General features: G+C 28.8%; 1 long non-coding RNA gene across 1 annotated transcript; it reads right to left on the bottom strand.

Annotated features, from left to right (window-relative positions):
- Positions 1-6,254: 6,254 nt before the first annotated feature.
- On the bottom strand, positions 6,255-9,374 carry LOC147811005 (uncharacterized). The gene is made up of 2 exons (XR_015433093.1): positions 8,979-9,374; positions 6,255-7,897 (listed from the first exon to the last, which is right to left on the bottom strand). It is a non-coding gene; the product is annotated as an uncharacterized LOC147811005 (long non-coding RNA).
- Positions 9,375-26,425: the final 17,051 nt, after the last annotated feature.

Here is a 26,425-nt window from a genome sequence, read left to right as displayed (position 1 = left end):
AATTTTTCTTTAAAAATTCAATATTAAACAACATATTTTGTTTTATTTGATTGCTTTTCTTTTAATTTTTCGTCTAAAACGCGGGTAATTGCTTTATTGATCTATGAAAAAATTACACAAAAATTTTATGCATTATAATTTATTGTAGAGCTTAACAGCTCTACAATAAATTATAATGCATAAGTGAGATGAAAAATGTATAGATTTTAAGGACAAATTTTTAGGCTGAAAAATATTTAATAAATTTTTAAACTTTACTTTTAAATAATAATTTTAGTACCATTGCTTACCAAACATAAGATTAAGATTTTAATTAAGCTTTAAAAAAATTATTTCAAAACCAATTGGATATCTTAAATAGTTTTAGTCTTATAAAAAAAGTATTTTTTTGCTTAGATAAAAACAAACTGATCTATCTAAACTAGCAATTTAATCTATCTAAATAATCTAATACTTTTGTACTGAAAATAGTACTGTTAGTAGTACGGAAGATCCCTTTTACGAATGTGTTAAAGTGTAACGTTACAATGTGAGTTGTATACTTGGAGACAAGTACAACAGCAAAAGCAATTTTCGTAGTTAGTGTATCGGTTTCTACTGGCCATAGATCCACTATATATGACAAATGGAGATTAAAAAAATTTCTGCCTTTCGCCACTTTTTTGGCCAAACATGCTGGGTGCATCATATTATTATTTTTAAAATAAATATGGAATTATTATAAATATTTTATTCTATTCTGAGAATTACTTCGTGTCGCACTTGTTTAATTTTTTTCTCTCTTTGGAATTGAACCTTGCAACGTTTGCCATATTTTAAGAAAGTCTTTAATAGAAATGCGTCACCTTATCAACACCAAACATTTTTAATTGTTAAAATGTTTAACTTTTTAAAAAGTGGCCACTATTGATAATGCTATAACTGACCATTAGCAAAATATCTAAATTTCATACTATACAACGCATCCAACCAATGCTTAAATTCCATAAAATAGGTGTTTTTAAGTTTAATTTTTTTAAATTGTTCATCTATTGACAAAAAGTACTACATACCTTCTAGCTTAAATCCTTTTATATATTTTAAAAGTTGGTGCCAATGTTATTGCTTTATTTTGAATTTTATATTGTTATTTTGTGAAAAACATTGAGACGTGTTTGATGTTGTCGTATAAATGTGTTTACAATTGTTGTTGATGTGATATGAATTGAATTTTATGAAAAGTTTGTTGTTATATCTTGTCATGTTAATAAAGTTATGTCTTGTCATGTTGAAAACGTATTAATGCTGTAGCTTATAAATGTTTAATAGTTTTGAATCTGTACGCACTTTTAGCATCGCGAAATAGTTAAGAAACTGAGGAATCAATACTTATACGCCATGCTGTGTCAGGGGTTTGGTAAAAGCTATAACCTCATTGTCAAAAATTTTATGAGAAAGATTATTTAAAATTGAACAAATGTTCTTCAGTGATTATAGAAACATGTCAAGATCCGTGATTAGTTTATCCCGTTAATGTTCATTTAAGTTATTCAAAGATATTAAATACTAGTGGGCTGCGCCCCATGCTCGCTGACGCTCGCCAACCTCCGAAAATTGCTACGCAATCTTATATGGTTTGCTTCACAAACCAAGCTCACTTCGTTCGCTACTAACTAACGTACATTGCAAATGCACAAAATTCTAAGATATCAAAACAATCATTCAAATCCATATAACGACTTTTTTTTTAAAAAAAAATTACATCTTTTTAGTAAATACTAAGTCCTTAAAATAAAATTGAATTCAAATAAATGACATGTAATTCGTTAAACCTATTAGAAATGTGCTATAGTATAAAATCTTAAGATGAAATTTCTAAAACTGATATCTCTTTAAAAAGGTTAAAATTTTGGCTATAATTAAGTCTATTAAAAATTGAAATAAGTGAATTGCAATGGAAAAACCTGCATAAACAAATAAATTCTAGTAAAACAAATAAATTCGTGATATAAATCAATAATTGTCAAATAAATTCGTAATATATAAATTCGTGAAAAAAAGCGCTTTCGACAAAAAAACTAAAATAGAGATCTATCGACAAAGACTACTAACTTCTGCCTAGCTTATGCTCTCTCTGGTTATTTCAGTTTCTGTTTTTAAAAGCGCTATATGTTGAGCCATCTTAGCTAGATTTGGCATGTGACATTTTTAGCGGCAATCATTGGTCGATTTTCTAGCGTTGCCATTCGGGGAGTTGTAATGAGGGTATTTCTTATCGCCGTGTAAGAGAAATATATATATATATAGATAATTAAACCAACTGGAAAATTAATGAAAGAAACGTTCTGTAAGCTTTTATTTGAAAACGTTGATAAATTCATAAAATTTAGATAAGTGATGAAAATGCCAAAGAGAAAAAAAAATTAAAAAGATGTGAGATTAGAAGAAAAAAAATATTTTTAACATGCATGCTGAATGAAAAGAAAAGAATCAAATTATCTCTAATTTCTCAATATCTCAATTGCTAGGTTCCTTGGGTTATTCATCCACTTTTCCTTCGAGGTTAAAATCTTCCTTACCTGTACTATGCATGATTCTTCATCGCCTTACGAGATCATCGCCAACAAAACCAATTATTTTTATTTCTTGAAGTGCCGGATGCTATTTAGGCAAAGTGTGAAATAATCGTCCTGATGAGGTTATTATGTAAATGATGTGCATGTTCCTGTGAATGAACGAAAGCGGTGGTAGTTGACTCTCACCGGTGAATGTCGACAATCAAATTAGTCGTTTTGGTGAATGTTCGAAATATTTTTTACATCCGATTTGATATTAATTTATTCGTGGATATAATTACATTTATTCGATATTTTAATACGATAGATTTAAGACGATAGATTAGAACAAACATCAGTGTTTGGAGTATCGGGCAAATATATACCGCGCAATAGCACTTGACTTTAAAAAAACATCAGTGTAGGGTATACCGGGCAAATGTATACCGGGCAGTGGCACTTGACCTTAAAAAAACATCAGTGTAGGGTATACCGGGCAAATGTATACCGGGCAAATGTATACCGGGCAGTGGCACTTGACCTTAAAAAACATCAGTGTAGGGTATACCGGGCAGTGGCACTTGACCTTAAAAAAATATCACTGTAGGATATACCGGACAAATGTATACCGGGCAATGGCACTTAACCAGACCTAGTATGACTTGACCTTTGGTAAATGTCCGAAATATATACTAGGTCTAGTGCCACTTTTGCTAAAGCTTAAATATTTAAAAAAAAATTAAACAAAGCATTTGAATCAATTTTAAACTGATAACGAAATTATTGCTTTAAAATTAAAAAAATAATAATAAAAACTGCGCCAGATAAGAGTAATTGAAGTAGTTGTTTTATACAGCGTATGTGCGGAAAAAAATTTTTAAAAAAATTATCCACGTGCATCTAAAAGTGAATGAATATCCCAAGACTCCCAATTGCTAATATTAAAACTTTCTTACTTTAGCACATTGTTGCCAACAACAAAGCAATCACAAATTCAAACTATTCGAATAAAATTTTAACTTTATTAAAATTTTTTGATGAGTTTATACAACGCCAACATCTACAGTGTTTTAATTTCTTTATTAATTGATTATTTTTTAGGATATTTTCTAGACAATTTAAAAGAAAAACAATTTTTTGTAACAGGGCGAATTTTGAAACAAAAAAATATATATATTGTTGCTCCATATAGCATTTTGATTAATCAGAAAGGTTTTGTAATCAAACTGTTGACTTCTGGAAAATATGGGTTTCTGGACTCAGGATTTCCGTTTTTTTTTTTTTTTTTTTTTTTTTTTTTTTTTTTTTTTTTTTTAAAATTTATCTGAACTAATACCCTTTTTGAAATATTTACACCAGAAGTAAAAATTTCATTATTTGAAAAAGTAATACTTGTAATAAGTTTTAATAGTAATCAGTTGATTTAGTAATAATTCGACAATGAATCAAAACCAAAATTTTCAGCGTGACTTTTTTTTTTAAAATTTCAAATCAGATTATACTTTTTAAGGTTAGTAAAACACGCTATCTTCTTTTTTATTTATGATATGCTGATTTGATCATTTAATATAACAATATGCTAGATCTTCTTTTTATTTATGATATGCTGATTTTGAAAAGCAACTTGAGCTTAATTTTAGATAAACAACAAACAATATTAAAATGAGTTTATGCTCATTAAGAAATACAAGAAAATAATGTATATTTTCATCAATTGCTAACATGCACAAATCACTGAAATATGAAAATGTTCACATCATTAAAATTGTAGTTGTGATTAAATTTTTATGCTAATTACTATTAGTAATTTATAACTGATTTTTAATGAAAATTTAAATGTTGACTTTTGCAGCTTTTTCTTTTTTTTTGGTTATATTCAAAGAGCTGATATTTTATTAATGCATTATTTTACTATAAAATTACTTTTATTTCAATTTTTATTAACTTTTAAGTTTACAAATTTTTTTCTACCTATTGAAAAATATTAACTTGAATCTATCGTATAAAAAAATTTTTTTTGAAAAAAAAAATTCTAAAATATGCTTTTCTTAATATATCTATGAGTTTAATTAAGTCACAAAAGTATATTTTTACTAAACTGTTGAAAGTAGTTTTAAACTTCTTTAATCCTACTTGACTTAGTACGAGAAATGTTGTTTATTTTGAGAAACGAAGGTATTTTCAAAATTTTTGAAAAACAAAGCACAGTATCTACAAAGTAGTTAATTTTGAGAGGCTTAAAAAATTGTAAATATGTTTGAGCACCTTGTACAAAAGTATACATATTTAAAAAAGATTGCATTCTAATATAATTTTAAATGAATTTTGTTCGGGTAAAAATAGATTAAATATTTTCTTTTACGTAACCCTCAACATCCCATAGGTTCCTCAATCAAAATTTTTCAAATACGTATCAAAGATTATACAATAGTAGTAATAAGACAATAAATAAACAAAGAATAAGATTATACCATGGTAATAATAAGACAAAGATTAGACACAGACATAGATTTTACCATAGTAATAATACTTTCGATACTTTATTCGATATATACATATATATGTTACCGGCAAAGTATGAAACGCCGGCATTGTATAAAATGACTAGGCATTGTATAGAATGCCTGACGTTTTTAGGCAAAGTATGAAATGTGAGAAGTATTACATACTTTGCCTAGGCATTGTATAGAATGCCTAGGCATTCTATACAATGCCGGATGCTTTTTAGGCATAGTATAAAATAAACGTCCTGAAGAGGTTATTATGTAAATGATGTGCATGCGACAGTGAATGAGCGAAATCGGTGATTGTTGACTTTCACCGGTGAATGTTGACAATCACATACTCGCTTTGGGGAACGTCGAAAATATTTATTACATCCGATTTCATATTAATTTATTCGTGGATATAATTACATTTATTCGATATTTTAATACTTACTGACGGTAGATTATAAGAAACATCAGTGTTTGGAGTATCGGGCAAATATAACCGGGCAATGGCACTTCATCTTAAAACATCAGTGTAGGATATACCGGGCAGTGACACTTGACCTTAAAATAACACCAGTGTAGGGTGCACCGGGCAAATTTATACCGGGCAGTGGCACTGAACCTTAAAAAAACATCAGTGTGGGCTATACCTGGCAAATGTATACCGGGCAATGGCACTTAACTAGACCTAGTATGACTAGGCCTTTGGTAAATGTCCGAAATATATACTAGGTCTAGTTAAGTGCCACTGCCCGGTATACCCTACACTGATGTTATTTTAAGGTCAAGTGCCATTGCCCGGTACATATTTCCCCGATACTCCAAACACTGATGTTTCTTCTAATCTATCGTCACTAAGTATTAAAATATCGAATAAATGTAGTCTATAGTCAGTAAGTATTAAAATAACGAATAAATGTAATTATATCCACGAATAAATTAATATCAAATCAGATGACGTTTTGAATTTGCCATTTTTGAATGACATTTTGACGAATCGGAGATGTATTTTATACTTTGCCGGTTTCTCATTTGGCATTCTATAGAATGCCTAGGCAATGTGTGAAATATAAATCATTCCATACTTTGCCGGCTAATTTTAGGCATTCTATACAATGCCTAGTCATTCTATACAATTCCGGATTTCATACTTTACCGGTAACATACATATTTATAGGGAGTGTGTGTACTGTTACTTGTATTAAATAAATAATTCAAAGAAACTGAATTGGTGAGATATTTCTTGATTAAAAACTTTATTCGCTTCAAAAAGAAAATACAAATTTGAAAAAACAGTCGACATGTTTCAATCGCTCAAAAGCGGGCACCTATTTGCAAGACCAACCAGACGTGAATGAGAGGAAACAAAAATGATATAAAATATAAAACGTAAAGTTGTCATCGAAAAAAGGAAAAATTAAGGTGAGAAACAAAACTAGGAAAACCGCAGTCGCCGAGAGAGAATAAAGATGTAAAACAGAACATGAAAGCCACAATGGCCGAGAGGAGTGAATCGAGATAAAATACATTTCCACTTGCTACTACAGTTACTTGTAATCTAATATGTACAATTTACATAGAGTGCTATTTCTGATAATTATTTACGTAACTACTGTTTTCAAAACAATAATAATTCAAAGTAAGCAACAATATCTCTTTTAAAAAGTTGAATTTTATTTATTACGGGTTCGCGTAACTAAAATACAAATACTTAATTCAAAAAATTTTGTAACATCGTAAATTAAAAGAATATTACAAGAACATTAGAAGAACTTTTCAAAAATATAAAAAGAACATTGACTTTTAATAGCGGCAATGTTAATTTTTTTCTAGACGATATAATTTATCTTCCTAGAGCTTTTATTTTCATCATAGCTTATCAGTCTTTGCATAATAGTGTCTTTGCATCATAGTATAATCCTGTAGGAAAGCGTTTTAAATTATTCAAAATTTTGTCTAAATACTATCCAAATACAGAACAAGAGTCTTATCTCCTTGATATCATCTGATCAACTTTAATGGCACGGAAACATTTGTTATGATTAATTAATTGAAATTTCTCCTCGTCTTTCTGGGATCAATCAGGATCAGTTGTAGGGACAAAGTACAGCTGAGGACGAAGACTGCTATACACATGCATGATATAGTCACAGGAAAACCAAATAAAACATAGATCAAAAGTAAAGCTATATAAAATGAAAGATTTTTATAAGGATTTGGAAAAATATAAATGTTTAAGAAAAACAATTTTAAAATAAATTAAGAAATAAAACATCATTTCAAAGAAGGTTTACAATCATCAGCATTGCAAAATTTCAGAATTTTAACAAAATTCTATAATGTAAAAGATATTTATGTATCTCTACGCCAAAAATGGCGGCAGCTACATTACACCAAAATTTTTCTAATCTTTTTTGTTATCAATCAGGATCAGTGCAAGGGATAGGGTACAGCAGATCCCAAAGACTTTTATGCACAAGCATGATACAGCCAGAAGAATACCAAGTACATCATATATCAAAAATCTAGCTACATTAAATTGAAAACTCACATGAGGATTTGCACAAAAATAAATATTAAAATAAAAAATAGAAACATTTTAAAAATAAATTTAAGAGAAAAAGCATTTCAAAAAAAGTGTACAAAACATAAGCATTGTAAATTTTCCAAGTTTTAACAAAACTGCAATGTAAAAAATGTTCATGAATCTCAACGCTGAAAATGGTGTCAATTTTTTCACACCAAAAGTTTTTCTCGTCTTTTTGGTATCAATCAGGATCAGTGCAAGGGAGCAGCAGAGGCTAAATACTGTTATACACAAGCATGATACAGCCAGAGGAACAACAAGGACAGCATGGATCAAAAATGCAACTAAATTAAATGGAAGACTTACATAAAGATTTGCACAAAAATTATTTTTAAAATAAAAAATTCATTTCAAAGCAGGTTTACAAAACATCAGCAGTGTAAATTTTCGTAATTTTCACAAAACTTTACAATATAAAAAAATTTCGTGTTTCTCAGGGCCCCAGCTTTATGGCCAGGGTCCTGAGTTCTACATGTCAGACCAGGGCCTGATTATTAATAGATGTTATAATTCTGAATAAGAATTGTCTTTTGGGTACAAATTTCACATTTCACAAACTTCACTACTTATAATTTTTAAAACAAGAGTCGTGGTGGCTCTGGGGATATATCGTCTGCCTTCCAATGTAGTTTTTCAGGTTCGAATCCCAGCGGTGGCCGGTTAAAAAGAATTCTGCTCCCGGCTCGCACCGATCACAGTGCTGACGTAAAATATCCTCAGCGGTAAAACGATTACGAGTTAGTATCCTCTTGTCATCGGATTAACTATTGAAAGTTTTCGAGTTTTTCTTCTTTATGCAACGCAAACGTGGGTCATCAAAAAGTTCTCGATCGAGGCTAGTTTGTCCCAATACTTGATCCAGGAGTTTAATTTGTGTTCTAATTTGTGTAAACCCTAAATTTGGTTAGTTGTTCTTCGACGGTTATAAAATAAAATACACGAAAAAATGATCTTAAAATTAATTTTCAAAAAATTTCAAGGCTACGGAGTTGAACATCGATAGTTGTAAATTCAAAATTAGGTATGCTGTTCAACACCAGTTTTAAAATAAAATATTTAAAATTAAAAAATATTTAAAGTGCTTTATCACACAACGGGACACAAATTATAACTAGCAAAAAATGCTGACTGTTGTTTTATTAGTCATTATATTATAATTATTATAAAATATTTATATCCCAATATATTGATTGAAAAAAAGTAAGTAATGAAATTGTTTTAAGTACACATGCGACAACCAACAATATAGAAAAAAGAAAGATTTTTTTTTCTTCTAGAAAACTATATACTTAATAATAAAAGCAAGTATACACAACTATATATGCATAGGAATATATGATATAAAAACTATGTATACAATCTTACCTAGTTCTATTATAAATTGCGATGCTTGATTACAAAACCTGACAACAGGATTTCCGAGTATGATTAAACACACAAAAGATTTACAGTAATCCATAATAACTGTGAAAATAATATCAATTATGACCATGAGAACGAGAAAATGGACTGATAGAACATAATTAAGAGTCGCCATTTTCCGTTCCCCATACATACAGAATGTACTTTCAACCTCCCTACCCCACTGCATGTTTCAGATAAGCCCTAACTTCGCCACCAGACTAGACTCCCCAAAAGAACAGAGTTTATTCCCTTTGAGGGTCAGTCCTTCTGACCTTGAAAATCCAGTGAGAACAATTTTCGGAAAATGAGTTTAATTCTTGTTGCCACGGCACACCCCGTCAAAAAAAGAAGGGGAAGTCAAGCTTATTTATGAGTTATTGAATCTATTCCGATTTATAAACAATGTGAAAAAGTTGTCTTATTTAATTTAATTTTGCAGCATTAAATTAAATAAGACATTAATGCTATATCATTAAATTGAACAAGACATTACTATGGCTTTAAATTGAATAAAACATTACTGCTATAGCTTTAAATTAAATAAGACAACAGTGAAATAGCATTAAATTACAGCATTAATGTCATACTTAATGATACAGTATTAAATTAAAAATCACTTATAAAAGGCATCATTTAACTAACAAATATAGTAAAGCAAAATATAAGTTCAATAACAATTTAAAAAACATTTTTCCTCTCTCTTTCACTTTTTTTTTTTTTTTTTTTTGGTACTTATACTATATTTAATTTAGAGTATATGTATTTATTTAATTGGAGTTTCACTAAAAAATTAAAAAAAATATTTTTATAATAGAAAAATAGTAATTAAAAGATTAAATTAGATATTTAGCAGTTTTATATGTTTAAAAATTGAAATGTTGTTATACATTCAAATTTTTAAAGTCATGATTATCTACTATATCTTTCAATATTTTGAGAGTTACAAATCCGAAGCCGTCAAAAAGTAATGATGATTCATAAAAAGTAGATTTCTGGAAAGGGGACAAAAAACCTTTTAATGAAAAATTGTTTAATTTTATTATACTTATTATTCAAACTGATATGAAACTTTCTAGTAAATTTCTAAACTGTTCGGTTCAGTTTGATTTAGTTCAAAAATAATTTCTAATAAAATAATTTCTAAAGTAATCATCTAAAAAAATTAAAATGAGTAACAATGAAAAATAGAAAAAATTTTTTTTAAAGGTTAAGAAGGTTTATCTAAAGATTCACAAGAAAATATAAATGCATCGATGCAATGATCTCTTTTAGTTTAAATTTACCAATTTTTGAGAGAAAAGAAGAAAAAAAGAAAAGAAATCGCTTGTAATGAATTATTTTGTAATGAATTAAAATTGTGAATACAATTAAGTTTGTAACAATCATTTCAAAAAAACAATGCTTAGCAAAAAAGACATAAAATCTTATGAAGTTTTGTGAAACTTTCGAAGAAAAGTAGCAGGTGTAAACTAACATATCAATTTTTTTTTTTTTAAAAAAATAACAAATATTTAATTTCATTCGGATAAATGCTTAATTACTTTAAATTCTAGCTCAGCGGCGCGAATTTAATCGAATCTAAAATTCCCATAATAATTGATTAACGTGGTGTTTTTCTTCAAGTCCGTTTTTTTCATGATTTCTTTTCGAACTTATTATTTTTAAATCGGTAATTTTTTTCCCGTGCTGATTTTCTTTTTCTTGTGATTTTTATGTACATAACGAAGAATGGGGTAAAATTCTCTGAGACAACTGGTCACCAAATGGTTTTCAGCGGAACTCTAGGGTTCCGTAGAGGAGTTAAAAGGGTTCTGCGAGTAAGTAGTACTTTTAAAAGCAAGTGATGATTTTTAATTTGGCTTTTGCTGATGATTTAGATATTATCGCTAGAAAGCAGACAGCACTAACCCAATCCTTTTTATGTCTGGAGAAGGAAGCCATTAAGATGGGATTAAGAATCAATGAAAATAAAACTAAATAACCCTGCACAAAAGATGGCTATAAAGAAACACAGTTTGAAATTGGAGCATACAAATTCGATGCCGTTGATAGCTTCACCAATTTGGGGTCTAAGATTAACAAAAAAAAATGATACTACACAAGAAATACACACGCGAATCACGATGGCCAATAAGTGTTTTTATGGTCTAAGAAAATATCTTAAGTCAAGCCTAATAAAAAGAAAAACAAAAGTGTTACTCTATAAATGTCTTATACGATCAGTGCTTACATAGGCATGTGAGAGCTGGACAATGACCCGTGGAGATGAAAATATGATAGCTAGTTTTGAGAGAAAAATACTGCGAAGCATTTTTGGTGGAATAAGTAAAAACGGTACCTGGTTTAGAAGATAAAACACGGAACTCTACAAAGCATATAAAGAACCTGATGTCATTAAATTTATCAAAATTCAAAGGATTAAATGGGCAGGCCACATTATAAGAATGGAGGATGGCAGTACAACCAAAAAGTTTTCTGTGCCAGGCCAACAGGTACAAGAAAAAGAGGACGGCCAAACCTAAGATTTTTAGACTGCCTTGAAAAGGACCTACAAATTTTAAAGATAATTAACTGGAGAACCTTGGCTAAGGGAAGAATGACTTGGCATAGGCTTGTTGAGAAGGCCAAGGCCCATCCTGGGCTGTCGTGCCAATGAGAAGAAGAAGATGATGATTTTTAAAACCACTGATCCTTCTTATCCTACCTTCAATTTATAATTTATTTAATATTTCAATTGCTTCTATAAAGTTATTTTTTATAAAATGCCAATGAGAGAGAAATGAAATTCTTAAAATATATACTTTCAACTAACAATATATTGAGCATATTATGATGAGAACAAGCATTTATAGAATATTGCATTAGTATTTCCTATTGCACTTTTCAAGTCAAAGTAACTAAATTTTTTAATAAAGAAATATGTTTCCTTTATAACCATTTTCAACACTTATAATAGTTTTTTTTCAGTTTTCCTTGAAAAATAAATAAATAAAATAAATTTAAAAAAAACATAATTAGGATTGTTTTAAAAATTTATTTTCGCCATATTTTATTTTGTTCAAATTCATGACTAAACTAGACTAAACATTTAAGCACGAGGTCTAAAAATTTAACTGTCGAACATAAAACTTAATTTAATATTATTAATGATAAAAAATCTTCATTCCTCAAAATAAATATTTTAAAAATGAAATAATGTTTTATAGATTAACGCATTCACAGTTACCTTAATATACTTTAATTAAAAAAGTCGGGGAAGACCGGGATAGTTGGTAGGTCGCTGGACTCGCGTTCGCAGGAACGGGAGTCAGACTGCCAAAGACTCCAAGACTAAATTACTCGAGACTAAATCGTGATTGGTTCACGTTAAATCTGTCTGTTCACAAAGTCCTCCGTGTTTCTATAACAAATTATGCCTCTGAGGGCTGTTGAGCTATTCTTTGCTCGGTGCTATTTCATTTGACGGAGGTAGTCGACGAAACCGTCGTACTGGCGGATATATCTGTTCCGAAATGTTTAAACAATAAATAAATAAAAAAAATGATAAAATTGTCATTTCGTCATGAATACTTGAAAATGAGTTTTTGAAAAAAAGAACGCCTTACCACCAGTTAGTAGCAAAATCTACTGCTGAAAGTAAAATTTGGGAATATTTCGGATTACTGGCTGATGAAAAAACAAAAATTAAAACAAAATCGTGATAATAATAATTTTGATTTCAAGCAAGACCCGTGATCTTTCCCCTTTTCGACTCTATGCGCATGAGTCATCAGGGAGGTGAAATAATCTCGGGTAAGAATTGTATCTGAATTAAATCAGAATTTTTTATATGTTTAAAAATTAAATGAAATCGTAAAAAATTGTCTAATTAATTGCTTTTCTTCTTTTGAGTCTTAAATTCACTACATATGTTTATCTAAATTCCAAGTTAATATCTGCCACAGATTCATGGGCGTCGTAATTTAAATATATTCCGAGCAGAAAAGATGACTGAAAAAAAAAGTTTGTCAAATTATTATTATTGTTTTCTCAACATAGAAAAACTTGGCCCAAAAGAGATGAGATGGTTAATTTTGAAGAAAAAAAAAATTAAAGTCTTAAAACATTTTGCTTTAACATTGTGGACTACAAAATACAAATATATCGAGAGAAAAAACCTGAAATATAGTTACTTGAAAAATTCATAATTAAAAATCTAATTGAAAAACCAAACATCGGACTTCGTTCATATGGCTCATTTCACTTCGCGTTGAATGCCGTATTTTTAGTGCCAATTGTACACCTGCAATTAGGTATACTGACATACACAAATACACGCCAACTTTTTCCGTTATTAAATGTATGTAGATTAATAGAAAACTTCTCGAAATTTATCTTTAGTTCCATCAATTCCCCTAGCTCATTCTCTTATTAAGCAAAAAATAGTGCGTGGATTCCCTTCGCGCGGAAGAAGTTAAAATTCGTAACCTGCGACGTTAATTGTAGAAGAATCAGCAGTCGTAGAAGGATCACTAGCTCTATTCAACGACTCTTTTTCCTGCTCCGTTGGCTTCCGTGCTCTTGAATAACGATAATATTGTGCATTTTTCCCTCGTGGAACTCTTGAACCAGTGTAAGTCCTTGTGGTTGCCTCATCGTCTCGCAATGGAAAATGTATTTGTATTAATAATGTATGTGAATGCGTCATTATGTAATTTCAAAGGAGAAAACCAAACAATCAATTGATATTCACAAGAGACGTACCTTTGACATAACCTTAAATCCGTCGCATTGTCCGTGAGATTGTTTTCACTTATTTTTTACAATTGTTATCCACTAAATTTGAAAATGAAAAATGCTATCCTATTAAATAATATGTGTGTCAAATCAAACTAAAAAAAATAGTGCGTGGAGTCCCTCCGCTCGAAAGAAGTTAAACTTCGCAGCCTGCGACGTGAATTGTAGAAGAATCAGCAGTCGTAGAAGGATCACTGGCTCTATTCAACGACTCTTTTTCCTGCTCCGTTGACTTCCGTGCTCTTGAATAACGGTAATATTGTGCATTTTTCCTTCGTGGAACTCTTGAACCAGTGTACGTGCTTGTGGTTGCCTCATCGTCTCGCCCTGGAAAATGTATTTGTATTAATAATGTATGTGAATGCGTCATAATGTAATTTCAGAAGAGAAAACCTAACAATCAATTGATATTCACAAGAGACGTAGCTTGTCATAACCTTAAATCCGTCGCATTGTCCGTGGGATTGTTTTCACTCATTTTTTACAATTGTGATCCACTAAATTTGAAAATAAAAAATACTATCCTATTAAATTATGTGTGTATTAAATTAAAATAAAAAAATATTTATAGAAAAATAATACTTTTATGACTTTTATTATTTTTATGCTAGTGAGAACCAAAACAATATGGAAATGAATGAGGGAAAACTGGATCCTACTACGTGATTTCCCGGCCAATAAAAATGTAGCATTAAACGTTTAACGCAACCTTGCTGGAAATCGCATAAGAAGTATAACTTCAAAAAATTTCTTTGGATCTCTTCATTGCATCTCTTGGTGATACATTATCAACCGTTTTCATTTTCTGCGATTTCTGTCAACATTAAAATTGTTTCATTGTGTCATTAAAATTGTTTCAATAAAAGTATTTCTAATTTTTTTAATAATACTACAATTAAAAAAAAAGTTTTTTTTTTTTAGAAATGTTTGAATTTTCTGAAGAATTCTGTGATACTTATTTATCTCCTTTTATCTATACATATAGAAAACAAATTGTTTTATTATTGTCATTATTATAGTTATTATTATTTTATATGATTTTGAATTCAGTCAGTAGGACTTCATATTATTTAGAGTTATTCTAAATGAAATCACCAACCAGCATCTTCCCAAAATAGAGGGGAATCTGTTGCTTTTATTTTGAAAAGAAATAATACCCTATTCCAATTTTTGCTTCTACAGCAAATTAATAATTCAATTAAACCTACTTATCTCCTTCAGAGAGGGGTTGAAAAAAGTTGGGAAAGGTTAAAAAAGAGTTGAATGAAAAAAAAATATGCTAAAATAGAAAAGTCCTTTCTTTTAATTTTAAAATTATGTGAAAAAATTTTTTCGTAAAATCCTCCAAGTTGCAAAAAAAAAAAAAAAATTGATACTTATTTTTCCTTTTACTTTTTTTACTTGAAATTTCATGCAGCTTTCTTTAATTACTCTTATACTATTGTAAATTAAAGGAAAAAAAGCAAAAAAAAGAACAAAAAAAAACTATTTTTTTAATAATTTTCTTAGGTGTAAACATTTTAAATCGTTTATACTTTGGGAATTATGTTCATTATTTTTTTTATAAGTTTTATAGTATTGTAAGTATTTTTTTTAATCCTTAGTTTCTTATAATTTTCTGGCGCAAAAATAATACTGAGTCAAGTCATACTAAATTTGAACACTTCTTATTTATCTTTTTTTTTTAACATTAAATACTAAAAAAACTCACGATAGTAATTAATTTGTTTTTGCATTTTCATTCTAAATTACTTCTTTGTGACTTAAGGTGTGCATTTATTATGTGCATTTATTATAAACACTTGTACTACAATCATGTCATAGTGAATATAAAAATGGAATTTCGTGCTGCCATCTGCTGCTTTTATTTTGAAAGAAAATAATACCTTATTCCAATTATCACTTTTACAGCTATTAATGTTTCAATCTACAGAAAAAAATTCCATAGAATCTGTAAAAAAGAATCTATAGTCAGAAAAGAGAAAGAGTAAACAAGATGTGAAAAAAATTAATTTCTACTTTTTTAATTTAAATTAAAGTTTAGAGCAACCTTTAATCGTATTATAAGAGGATTAAAACACTCGAAAAATTCGAACAACATACATAAAATTAAGGAAAACTTGTAAAAATAAGGGCCATATAAAAAGTCCGAAATCTTGCTGTTGAAATAATAAACCTGAAGTACCTTTGAATAATTATTTTTGATTTTTTTTCTTCATACGAGTAATAACGATTTTTTATATATTTAATTATAATTTTTATAATAATTTTATAATTAATTTTATAGTTATTTTTTTTATAATTACTGATATTATAATATCAGTTAAAAATAATATGTAAATCATATTTGTTTCTCGGGACTTATACATAAGCCTCATTCGTTAGAGTAAATATATACATTTAATAATTTTATACTCATACAGAGATATAGAAATCAAAATTATTATGATAATTTTATAATTAATCTTATAGTTATTTTTTGTATAATTACTGATAGTATAATATCAGTTAAAAATAATATGTATATCATATTTGTTTCTCGGGACTTATACATAAGCCTCATTCGAATATCTATAGAGTAAATATATGCATTTAATAATTTTATACTCATACGGAGATATAGAAATCAAAATTTATTCAATCAATTAGAGATATTTTCAAATATAATCAATTATAACTTGCAGTTTTAAAAATCTTGGAAATTAATTAATAATCAAATATTTTTTGTCTAATTTAATTATCAAGACAGAATCGTGATGGTATCGTGGTTAATTATATGACTGGCAGTGTGAAAAGTTTATGTTCTATTCCGTATTTTTATTTATTGTTATTTATTTCAATATCGCATTTAAGAAATTCTACTGTAAACAGTGAAAAAAAATCTATCTAAATGCTTTTCGCAATTTGTTCAGAGTTTAAAAGGAGTAATGGTACAGGTCATACATAATTCAACAGTGAAATAAATTTGAAAACAAGAAAAATGTATAGAAAGTAATATATTTAAAATAAATCATATCTTATTCGGCAAAATGTATTTTTGTCTTCATTAACAAACGGCGTCCTTAACGAATGAAAATCTCAACATTTCATAGAACTAAATTTAAACAAATGATCAAACTATTAAGAGCCTTAATTTGAATTAAAAATAGTACAAGAAAACGATAAAAATCATTGATTCATCAATGTATCTAATGGTTAAGTTTTATTTAAATTTATATATATATATATATATATATATATATATATATATATATATATATATATATATATATATATATATATATATATATATATATATATATATATATATATATATATATATATATATATATATAATATATATATATATATATATATATATATATATATATATATATATATATATATATATATATATATATATATATATATATATATATATATATATATATATATATATATATAAAAAATGTTAAAAAAATCTGTAATTTTATGTTGGCTTTTTGACACCAACAGTTTAATTAAATAAAATTTAACGAAGATATCGAAATAATTCTTTTGAGCACTTAATTCCGAACATTCTTTTTGAACTCTTTTTCTCGTCATTCTCCTACACGATGCATGTCTTCACTGATATACATTTCCGACTTAATCAATTACATTCGCCATTTTACATACTTACACTTACACAAATAGAACCTCTTAACTAACACTGATGATAATTTATTCATTAAAGAAATTTATTTAGATATTGTTTAAATTACACCACTAGCGAAAAATAGTTTGATTTTAACGATAAGTTAATACATTTACCAAAAAAAATATTAAAAATATCTGAATTTACCTACTATTTTACACCTTTACTCATTTGAAATTTATTTCAATTCTTAACTTTTAAATTCTCAATTCCATTTTCTCCAGTGCATTGTATTAATACACCATACATTTTCTGCTTTGAGAAAATCGATTGCGTCCACCATATTGAACTATTTTTAACTTAGATTCGTAGAAATCCAGTACCGCCATTGAACTTAGAGTATCGATATTTTAATGTGTGTGTGTGTGTGTGTGCGTGTGCGTGTGTGTGGTCTTTACGGAGCTCCCTGTACAATATATTGCTTTAGAAAATGGAAGTAAGAAAGATAGTTAATAAATTTAGTTTTCACATTTCGGGATATATTTATATGCCTGCAAGCGACGAGGGCAGCATTTTATTTTACAGAAAAATAACTCCTCTTCATCATGGCCTTCGTTGGAACGTATACAGGTTAGTTTTTCTGGGAAAAGTGGTTTTTTTTCTCCTTTTTTTCTTTATTTTTTTGTTCGTTTTTAGAACTATGTTCCAATTTTAAATTTGTTTTTATCGAATTTTAATCTATGTTTAATTTTAGTAATTAATTCCCTTAGAGCTAACTTTTTTAATAGTTTCGGATGCTAATTCTAAGTGCTGTTTATATTTTATAATCGAAATTTCATATTAAAAATCACCTGCAATGCTAAATCTTACTTCCGGCGGGTAAGCCTCTTAAAATAAAAATAAAAATCCATTCTTTTTCTCAGATATTCTCCCAAGTTTTAAAATAAGTAATAGTCCACCCCTCTCTGCAGATGTCATTAATCAGTTTTTATAAATTTCAAAGGGGAATTTATTTTACTTGATTAAGGGCTTCACACACAGCAAATATTTAAAATCAAAATCAGTATTTACGAGCATTTTCAGTAAGTAATGTCAGTTGTAATCAGTAAATAATCAGTAAGTAAAGTCAGTTGTAATCAGTAAGTAATCAGTAAGTAATGTCAGTTGTAATCAGTAAGTAATCAGTAAGTAATGTCAGTCAGTATTGCCGAAAAGTACAAAAATAAAATTTGGGCAGAATACTAGTAATACAAAGTATTTTTTACGGTATTTACATGTTAAATATGGCCACTTGCTTAGACTTTGAGAGCAAACGAGGTGCTTGGATTAAAAATCAGCTGTATCCATTTTAAGAAACTATTACTGTAGCCAGAATCCAGGTCAATCGTCAAAAAGTGAAGGTCAAAAAAATGTTTCTTATTGATAATCATTTAGTAGTTATTTCAATAGTCATTATAGTAATAAATAGTCATTTGAATTTGGGAAATAGCTTTTAAAAAACTTCTTATTGTCACTACAGCACAGCAGGCCAAGACCATACAAACGTATTTTTTTGGCGGATATTATCTGATGTATATAGTTTCCAATAATTCTTCTTAAATATTTAGATAAAGACTAAATTCTAAAATTAATTATAATTTATTTTTATTTTTTATTTAAGGAAATAAATACATTTTATTTAGTACGAAAATTTAGCCTCAAAAAGCTTGAGAATTCAGTACAAAACTAAAAATATTTTTTTAAATATTATTAAAGGGGAAGAAAAAAATTTATTTATTGTTATGATTAATTACTTTCGAAAAACATAGAGGAATTTTACAAAGTCGTGTCAGTTCGTTACGAAGATCCCTCGTTTTTCTATTTTAGAACGTCATCCCTCGTTTTTCTGTTTAAGAACAAGAGTAGGAATAATTTATACTTCTTTGTCCTCGAGAAAAACATGTTTATTAGAAACCTTTTATTTTATTGTTTTCTTGATTTTTGCTTTTTTTGTTACGTTGTGGAACATTATTAAACAAGAGAAAAAATCCTTTTATTGTAATAACTAAAACTGTTCTTCTATTGTTATAACTGATCACTTTCGAAAAACATGGAGGAATTTTACGAAGTCGTGTAAGTTCGTTACGAAGCTAATCATCCCTCGTTTTTCTATTTAAGAAAGACAAGAATAGGAATAGTTTATACTTCTTTGTCCTCGGGAAAAACATGTTTATTAGAAACTTTTTATTTTATTGTTTTCTTGATTTTTGCTTTTTTTGTTACGTTGGAACATTATTAAAGAAGAGAAAAAATCCGTTTATTGTAATAACTAAAACTATTCTTTTATTGTTATAACTAATCACTTTCAAAAAACATGGAGGAATTTTACGAAGTCGTGTAAGTTCGTTACGAAGCTAATCATCCCTCTTTTTCTATTCAAGAACGACAAGAATAGGAATAATTTATGCTTCTGTGTCCTCGAGAAAAACATGTTTATTAGAAACTTTTTTATTTTATTGTTCTCTTAATTTCTGTTTTTCTGCTACTTTGAAGAATGAATCAATAACTTTGAAGAATGAATTTTGTTATTTTTAAAACTTGAAAAGTGATCATGCAATCCTGTATTCCATACAGCAAAGAATTCTAATTGAAATTTGAGCACTCTTGCTTCTCGGAAAGTTGTTGGTTTTAATTGCAAGATATTTTTCTTATGATCAAACTAAGAAGGGAGAAAAAAAAAATTTTAAATTAAATAAGACCTAAATATTATTGAGTTAAATTAAACAAATAAAATATTTTAAACAAATATAGTTTATTCTTTTTCATTCTTCCAGTCATGCTTATTTTAATAATAAATATGCCTAAATCAGTCACTGCGCCTAAAAAAATAATAAAAATTTATGACATGGTTTCAAAATAAGATTTTGAGGGGCATTTACTGATAGCATTTAATAATTACGATATTGCCCCCATCACTTTTATGTTAATATAAATGTTCAGCATTTTTTTTCCATTAATTCTTATTTGTGCTACCTTATTAATAAGCTAATCCTTTCTTATGAACAATATTTTCACGTAAATATAAAGCGTACATGTAAATTTGGATGTCTATTTCACAAAGTCAAAAAATCCCGATAATAAGTTCGTTACATGGAAAATTCGTTAAATAGTAAATTACCTTTTAAAATACTTTAGCAACACAAACAGGTTTTAAATTCATAAACACTAGACATAATTAAAATAGCAATTGATGCACTTTTATCTTGAAAACTAGTATCTACTATTTATTTTATAAATCTTAATTGTAAAAGAAATCTGCATGGAAAGCAAGAATAGAGCAAAAGCATTATCCAGTGGTACACTATCATGCTATATACATTTTGAACCAAAAAAACAAGGCTAAATTTATGTATAAAATTATAGTTGCATTTATTACAAAAGTAATTTTAAACATGCTTTACCGCATGCGCTCTTAAGTTAAATTGCTACGGATAAAATCTGTTAATTTGAACTGAGTTTTTCGTTTAAAATGCAAACAAGAAGGGAAAAGGAATTTCCTACTTTCTCTAAGATAATTTTTAGAGAAAACAGTAATACATTTCATAAAGCAGTGGCTTCGAAAATTAATTCAAGGTCCTTTCCCCAAACAAAATGCATTAACAAGTTTGAAATGTTAAGAAATATTTTGGGAAATAGGGAAAGCGGATGTCAATGAAAAGTTCGTTAAATAGAAAATTCATTCCGCTATTGGGAAGTTATTTTACAAAGAAATTTCCAAAATGTTCTTGGTTCTTATAAAAATTCGTAAAATGGAAGTTCGTTAAATAGAAGTCCGACGTATAAAGTTGATACAATGTTTCGTTTTAATTTGTAGTCATAATTTATTTTGATTGATTAATAATTGGGTTTTTACAAGTGTTCATCAATATGAAATCAAAAAAGATATTTGGGACGTGGGTGGGATTATATTTTGCACCTGAATTTGCTCGGGTGAAGTTTGAGAATATTTTGAACCCATGTACATATTTAAGCAATCGCTCATAAAGTTAAAATTATCTTGATATTTTCATAGGTTTTATATGGGCCATTTTTATAATAGTCAATGGTTAATTCCATGTTCCCTTAACGCTTTCGAGAAAAGACCCAAATATGCGCAATTTCAACAGTATGAGTTTGCGCAGCGAAGTACGGCGATATAAGGAAAAGCAATCGATTAAAATTCACAAAATACTATCAGATGAACACATTCCTCCAAGATGGAAGGTGCTCCATCTCGTCACTGTAAGATATATAAATTTCTCAGAAGTTTAATTGTTTGGTCAAACGCATTTATTTTCTTTCATACAATCGTCGATATGATATACGTTTATGATCGACTCGATGAATTATGCTCCTTACGTAAACTTGTTGCCTTTTTTGGCTTCACTCCGATGGAGTACGGTTTTTTACTTCTTTTTACGATTACATTTTTTGTTTTTTTTGCGTTCCCTCCGGTGTATGATGTTAAAGCATCATCCTATTGTAATCGAAAAGAATTCCGACTGAGTTATGCTCAAACAGGTAAGTGTTTAGTTAGTTAATATTATTGCATTAGTTTAGTGTTATCAAATTATTGTAAAAATGATTGATTATAATGCTGGCAGAGTTTAGTGCGTTGTGGAAAATGCCCAGCAAGCATAATGAAAAAGTCATCTTTTAACTAATCATAAATTTTATTAGCAAGTAAAATCATAACTTAACTTAAACATCATAAAGGAGAAACAATCCTCTCCATAACATGAATTCAATACATACAGTCTTGAAAATCAAAAGAAACAAAACTCCATCTTGATTTGTTACATATATATACAAAATAACAGTTGCATAATGAGGGTACTTACACACTCAAAATTAATACTATGCAAATTCTGTCTTTGAATTATTTTTAAATGTTCGAACTCCCTCTTTCAGAGGTTTTTCGAACTCGTGATCTCTGACTTACTCGAACCTTGTTCATTGAAATCCATAGTCTGACATGCGGCCCCATCGAACATTTCAAAATAAGTTCCTTTAATTTTATTTAATTCAGTCTTAGTTAAAGCCTTAGTCAAAAAATCAGCCAAATTACTTTTACTTCTAATATACTTAATTTCGAATTTTCCCTCATTAAGCAAATTTCTCACAAAATGAAATCTAATATCAATATGCTTCGTCTTTAAATTTTCAACATTATTTTTACAATAATAAATTGCAGATTGATTGTCACAATACAAAACAGGTTTTTCAATTTTTGATATTATGTTTAACTCATTACATATGTTTGTAAACCATAGAAGTTCTTTAACCGTATCTGTTAAAGCTATAAATTCTGATTCCATGCTACTTAATGCAATACATTTTTGTTTGCTACATTTCCAACTAAAAGGAATACCTGCTAAGCATATCAAATAACCTGATGTAGAAAATCTGTTTGTTAAATGACAACCCCAATTTGCATCTGAATAAGCTATCAAAGAAGAATTATTAAGATTTGATAAACAAAGTTTATGTTCTTTAGTATTTATTACATAATTCATTAAATCTACAACTACAGTCCAATGTTGGTAATTATAGCAATTCGAGAATTGTGACATAACGTTCACAGCATATGAAATATCTGGTCTGCTACGATTTGCTATAAAAGATAAGCACCCTATCAATGTACGAAAAGGAAATTTCTTCATTATTTTATTTTCAACAATTTCATTTACTTTATTTGGCAATTTAAAACCTACTTTAATTGGTAACGTAACATGAGTTTTAGGTAATTCATTAAATCGTTTACATAATTTTTCAATATAAGTTTTTTGATGTAAATACAAACTACCGTTTTTGTTCTCAAAGTTAACACCTAACAAATATTTGACTTTTCCTAAATTTTGAATATCAAGTTTACTCTTAATCAATTCAATAGTTTCATCTAAAATAGTTTTAGTCTTACAAAATAACACCATGTCATCAACGTATACTAATAAAATAATGTTATTCATTTTATACACACAATTACAACATTTGAATTTTTCGAAACCAATCGATTTTAGTATAGTATCTAACTCAGCATTCCATTCTCTACCTGATTGTTTAAGTCCATATATCGACTTTTTAAGTAAACATACTTTATTCATTTCACCTTCGATTTCAAAACCTGGAGGTTGCTTCATATAAATTACGTCACTAAGATGTCCATACAAATATGCAGCTTTCACATCTAGCTGTGCATATTTCCAACATAACATAGACACAAGAATAATAAATAGTAATCTAATAACAGAAAAATTCACAACTGGTGAAAATACATCAAGAAAGTCAACACCATGCTGTTGTCTAAAACCTTGTGCTACAAGTCTAGCTTTGTATTGTTTAACATTATTGTTTTCATCTCTTTTGACTGCATAAACCCACCTATTTCCTATTACTTTAGCATTGGGAGGTTTATCAACTATTTCCCATACCTTTCTTTCGTTCATAATGTTTAACTCTTTTTCCATTGCCTTATTCCACTGATTTCTTTCTGGTAGTTTTTGTGCATCGGAAAAGTTTTTCGGTATTTCTGCATTATATACCTCACCTTCAAATATATCACTTATCTGATTATCTACAAAAGAATTAGATGGCGAATCTTCACTTTCGCTATCAGTGTCACTATGGGAAGAAGTTAAATTTTGAGTTTTGCTCAAAGCTTTAAAATTAAATTTAGAATGATCATACTCAATTTGGTTTTTATCGCAATATTCTTTAGCTTGGTTGTTCGATCTTAATCTAGTTTTATCACCTGGAGGGTAATAGTAAACATCTATTCTGCTACTTTTATTACGCGGTCTCTCAACTCTAGTCCATTCTGTTATTTTTAAAGGTTTTAATTTTAAATCTGGAGATTTAGCATGAACCTTATCTATCTCATTTTCATTATTATCCTCAAAATTGATGTCTGAATTCAGATTTATAAATAAAAAGTTTTCATTACTAGGTTTACCAAATAGTGTTTTAACTCCGTTTTTACTTTCATCAATTTTTACGTGTATAGTTTCTACAGTTTTCCTATCTTTAGGCAAGTAAATTCTATAACCTTTAGTATTGACTGCATATCCAGTTACAATTCCTACTTTTGCATTTGGTTGTAGTTTGTTTCTCTGAACTTTAGGGATATGAGCATACGCTAAAGATCCAAATACTTTGAAATGTTTAACTGACGGTTTATAACCATAGAAAATTTCAAACGGTGTTTTACCTTCCAGTAGTTTGTGTTCACTACGATTCTTTACGTGAACAAAACAATGCAGTGCTTCTGCCCAAAATCTACCTTTTAAACCACTATCGGCTAACATTGAGCGTATTCCCTCTCCAGCTACTCTGTTATAAGATTCGGCTACCCCATTTTGCTCTGGAGTGTATACTGAAGTTCTCTCCATACGTATACCTAATTCATTAAGAAAATCTTGAAATTTTACATTACAAAATTCCATGCCGTTATCACACCTTACAGATTTAAGTTTAACATTTAACTGTCTTTCATATTTTGCTAAATACAGTTTAAAGCAATTAAAAACTTCATGTTTATGTTTTATAGTAAAAATTTCAACATAACGAGAAAAATCATCTATTACAGATACGAAATATTCAGCTCCGCCAACTGAATTTACTGGACTTTTACCCCAAACATCCATATGTACTTTCTCTAATACACTTTTAGTCATTATACCGTGATTTACTTTAAAACTAGTTCTAGTCGATTTAGTTATTTTACAAGTATTACAAGTATCAAATTTACCACACAAATTATCTAAACCATTCACAACATTATTTTGACTCATATGATTTAACATTGCAACATTTAAGTGGCAAAATCGTCTATGAACCAATTCCCTATCTAGACCTGTACTACATGCTAATTCTTTAGTTACTACCACTTTTTCAACATAGCCTTTAAGTGTATACAACTTATCAATTCTATGTACAGTAAATAAATAATTATGGTTTTTACCAAATACAATCATTTTGTTGTTACCCCATTTTACAGTAATCCCTGCTAAATCCATATTCGAACCGCTTATTAAATTTCTACGCATATTGGGTGCAAAATATACATTTTCTAATTTTATGGGAACAAATTTATCTCTATCTTTAACATTAAAATGTATATCACCTATACCAAAAATATCAGACTTACTATTTTTATCTCCAACAAGTACTTGACTAGGATTCAAAGTCTTGAAGTTACTAAAGTAGTCTCTTTGTGTACAGAAGTGAGCTGTGCTGGCAGTGTCAATCAGGAATTCAACAAACTGCTTGTCTTTCCTTTGGCGAATTTCAGCATCTCTTACCGTAGTCAAATCACTGTAAAAAGTTTCCTTGGAATCTTGAGTTTTAGAATTCCGTTTCGTGGTTTTCTTCTTCAGGAAACATCTTTCCGCACTATGTCCTTTCTTGTTGCAGTAGGAACACATAATTGTTGTTGTTGTATCATTGCCCAGGACGCGACCACTGCTTTTATTTCCATTCAACTTCCGATAGGTTTGCTTTCTAGTAGATGAAGTAGTATAAGCATCGGCGACTATGTCCTCTCCTCTGTCTTTCTGCTTTTGTTGTATCCTTCCAGATTCGATTAGGAGCTCCTTTTCAACATTAGAAATCGAAAAATCTTTATCTTCTAGTCGATAAAGCATTTGAACTAAGTTGTCATAATCTGCTGGCAATCTTCTAATTAATTGGAAACACGTGAGCTTTTCTGGCATTTCAAAACCTGCGTCATGAATCTGTTTCCTTTTTTCATTTACTAACTTGCAGAAAATGCCAATAGTCTCCTTCTCTGGATCAAACTTCAATTCAAAGAATTCATCAATAAGTCCGGCTAACCGTGCTCGGGAGGTAGGTTCAAAGTTTTCTTTTAAAATAGTCCACGCTGTCTTTCCGTCCTCTGTGTCGGCTATCAGCGGTTGAAACTGCTCATCAATTCCTTGGAATATAGTAGAGTAACTTCTAGCTTTTCGCATTTCATAAGAGCGTAAGTCTCTGTCTGTTG

Source organism: Parasteatoda tepidariorum, chromosome 4 (assembly GCF_982258835.1).
Source record: "Parasteatoda tepidariorum strain Cologne lab strain chromosome 4, Ptep-v5.0, whole genome shotgun sequence".
NCBI lineage: Eukaryota > Metazoa > Arthropoda > Arachnida > Araneae > Theridiidae > Parasteatoda > Parasteatoda tepidariorum.
This window is presented reverse-complemented; position numbering and strand designations above follow the sequence as displayed.